The sequence below is a fragment of the Cricetulus griseus genome, chromosome 9 (genome assembly GCF_003668045.3).
Source record: "Cricetulus griseus strain 17A/GY chromosome 9, alternate assembly CriGri-PICRH-1.0, whole genome shotgun sequence".
Classification (NCBI taxonomy): Eukaryota; Metazoa; Chordata; class Mammalia; order Rodentia; family Cricetidae; genus Cricetulus; species Cricetulus griseus.
In genome coordinates, this window is record NC_048602.1 from 12,781,102 (window position 1) to 12,781,574 (window position 473).

The 473-nt window shown below is 36.8% G+C and overlaps 1 protein-coding gene and 1 pseudogene across 1 annotated transcript in view; one reads left to right on the forward strand and one right to left on the reverse strand.

Annotated features, from left to right (window-relative positions):
* Nucleotides 1–473, reverse strand: part of LOC113839003 — a 141,975-nt pseudogene that overhangs the window by 83,620 nt on the left and 57,882 nt on the right.
* Nucleotides 1–473, forward strand: part of LOC118239345 (zinc finger protein 664-like) — a 25,546-nt gene that overhangs the window by 19,900 nt on the left and 5,173 nt on the right. The window lies entirely within an intron of this gene.

Consider the following 473-nt stretch of genomic DNA (forward strand, 5'->3'; position numbering starts at 1 on the left):
TACTATGTATACAACATTCTGCTTCCATGTATATCTGCACATCAGAAGAGGGTACCAGACCTCATAAATGATGGATGTGAGCCACCATGTGGTTGGTTGATCCTAGCAGTCCATGAGCATTTGGAGTTCTTGCCATTTTCTGGTGTCTGTTTAAATTTCTTTGTTTAAGTCTCAAAGTTCTTGTCACACATGTCTTTGACTTGATTGGTTATACTTAGCCAACATATTTTATTTGCTTGTGGCTATTGTAAAGAGTGGTATTTCTCTGATTTCTCTCTCTGCCTGTTTATCATCTATATGTATTAGTTTCTGAGATCAGAGGAGATAAGTTGCCTCATGGTGGTATTGCCATGGACAATCTATATATAGTAGGGCTATTGATATTTTTTGATTTATTCTTTTATCCTGCCACTTTGCTGTAGGTGTTTATCAGATGTCTGAATTGCCTGGTAGAATTTTTCAGGTGACTTATA